This window comes from Pogona vitticeps, chromosome 2 (assembly GCF_051106095.1).
Source record: "Pogona vitticeps strain Pit_001003342236 chromosome 2, PviZW2.1, whole genome shotgun sequence".
Lineage (NCBI taxonomy): Eukaryota > Metazoa > Chordata > Lepidosauria > Squamata > Agamidae > Pogona > Pogona vitticeps.
Window position 1 is genome coordinate 91,743,259 of NC_135784.1, and position 2,907 is coordinate 91,746,165.

The window sequence follows — 2,907 nt, forward strand, 5'->3', positions numbered from 1 at the left end:
TTTAGTTTTGTGCCCTTTTGCTCATTCCCTAGATGAATAGTGTCAGCGGCCGTGTCTGTTAGGTAGCTATAAATATCTGTCAAAAGCAATAGCACAATGCTGAGACAATAAACAAGTCCCACATTTCCAAACCAGTTCACTCCCTCCCTCTTGGTGACAGAGAAATTTATCCAGGTGTCTCCTGGGTTGGTTCAGGTGTGAGCAAATGCAGTCTAAAGCTTTCATGTGGCCCACAGGGTTTCAAATAGCCCCCCCTCAACAACCTTGCCCCTAATTTCCTATACCTCTGTCCATCTTCCTAGATCATCTGTGGGTAAGGCTATGTCAAATGGGCCCTGTAGGATAGACATTAAATATGTAAATTATTATTTATATATATATGGGCAGGTGTGGAGCTTCACACCCCTAACTCCAGTCCAGGAGTGGTTTATTTCACTCTCCCACGATGACATTGCGAGTGCTCTCCTGAGCTGCTGTTTTGGACAGGTTGACAGGCTGGGCCCAGGGGTCCAGAGCCATGCAAGCTGCCCTGCATTTCTGTGTCAGTGTGGCCATGGCAGAAGACTTTCAAGCTTGGGCTTGGCTGGTGGTCAAAGTGGCTAGTTGGTCCACAGTCAGGTGCCAGCCCATCATCACACACAAAGCCTGTAGCATCACAGACTCCAAAGTGGTCAAGTCCAGAACTTCCACCCAGACATCCTTCTTGTTGGATTCACTCCCCAAATCCCAAGCCCATCCCATTTTGTTAGCTTTTTCCTTTTTAGGATTTCTGCCCCACCACCATCACCTCTCCCTGGTGACTCTCATCACCACTGGGCCACCCCTGTCACTGGGCCTTCCTTTCCACTCAAATCTCCCTAAGGTAACCCTTAACACTGGTGGTGGGTGTTTCTCTTTCCAGAACACCTGTCACAGGTAGACTTGGATGCCTCAGTGAAAGATCTTTTCTGGGTGGGGTCTTGGGCTGATTAGGCTTCTCCTTGTTCAACCAGCATTGCTGCTTACCAGTATCCTGGTTGGATAGCCTGTGGTGCCATGGGGGGTGGGGGAAGTAGTCCAGGCTCTGATCTTTCCTGAGCTCTGACACAATCTCTCTCTCTCTCTTTCTCTCTCTCTCCCCCGGCTCAAATTGTACAAGAATTTCCCTTACACTTCTTAAAGGGGTGACAGAGGAAACATTGTCAGGTTTTGGCTCTTCAGCAGCCCTGCTCCTTCCCAAATATTTTATTTTAAAAAATAACAAATTGGCCACTAGAGGGCAAAAAGGGCTTCCAATTCTAAAAAATGTAAGTTCTTTGAGGGGAGGGAAAGGACAGGGTGTAGCCTTCCAAGATGCAAGAGTGGGTGGGTGGCTCTGGCCTCCTCTAGAACTGAAAGTTTTTCACCCTAGCACGAGACAGACGAAGGTGATTATCTCAGCTCGCAGATTTGGGGCTCTTCAAAGGGCAGTGAATTATCCAATCATTAATTTGCTATTATTGCCCTTCCACTGTCATGGAAGGGAGAGATGCTTATGAATTTTTCTGTCTCATGCACCAGAGCAACTTGGTCTTAGCTGCTGTACCTTTTCAGTTTTGTTTCTGTTGTATAAAAGTTTTTAATCCTTCAAGTACTGGATGAAATATGAAATATTTGTTGGGGTATTGCTCAGTCCTGGGGGACACCAGCAACACTCGTGTTGTGTAAACAACATAAATACCCCTGGACTAGTCTGTATTGGGACATTTGTCTGAAAATAATGTGTCTCTCTAGTCCCTATACCGGGAGGGGGGAAAAGTCATCCTGATAGCAATATTCAATAAATGGGGAAGACTCTGCCCTCCCATCGTAAGGCCCCCAATGGTTTCCTGGTGATGAAAGGGATTCCATGGGAGCCTGAAGGCCTTGGGTGTGTGTGTGTGTTGAAAACATTTAATTAAAATAAATAAACAAACAATGGCAGATGACTTCAGGATTGCAGTCTATAAATAATACAGATTGTGACCTACCTAGGCATTATTATGAAAGTCTTTCTGTGTGATTTCAGGTTATGGGCTCACAAATTATCTGTTGTCTCTTCTTGTTTTGGGACTATTTTCTGTGTTGTTTGTGGTATGAACAATGCTTTCTGTTGTAATAAAATAGAGATAGGCAGGCAATCTCTCTCTCTTTTTTAAAGCTCTCCTAAGCAAAGCTTCAAAGAACAGATATTTGTTTGTTTGTGCATTGGTTGCAATTACAGCATGGCTTTCTTCCCGTGAGATCCCTTCCCCCAAGATTTTCTCTCCTAACCACCCAGTGAGGTAGGTCAGGCTGAGAGAGAGAGAGAGAGAGAGAGAGAGAGAGAGAGAGAGAGAGAGAGAGAAGAGAGAGAGTGTCTGTCTGTCTGTCTGTCTGTCTGTCTGTCTGTCTGGCCCGGAGGAAGCCACTGTGCTTCATAGCTCAGTGGCAGTGTGAATATGGCTCTCCCGAATCCCACTGCACCAAACCACTCCACCATACTACAGTAGTTCCCTCTGGCACTAAGGGAATTGCCACGTGTGACAGCAGAATGTTATTGCAGGCAGTTTACATTGAAGATATGGGACACTCTGGAATAAAATGCAGCATAGATCTCCAGTGCCCTAAATCTTGGTATTGGCAACATTAAGTCGACCTCATAGTGGTGTAATTTTAACAGGATAGTTTTTGGGTCATGGTTTGCCTCAGGGCAAACCAATGTAATTTGAGATCTGATGTTGTGCACTTAGGTGAGACATTCTAGGTATCAAGAGATGCTTGTCTGCTTTGAGTCGGAGCAAACTAGAAAATTATAGTTGTCTTTGGCCTTCCCTGGAACAGCAGCATTCAGAGTCTGGATTGATGGATTATTCTGTACTGAATTCCACTTTGACAAGCAAAGGGAAAAACTGGCAATGCATTCAAAGC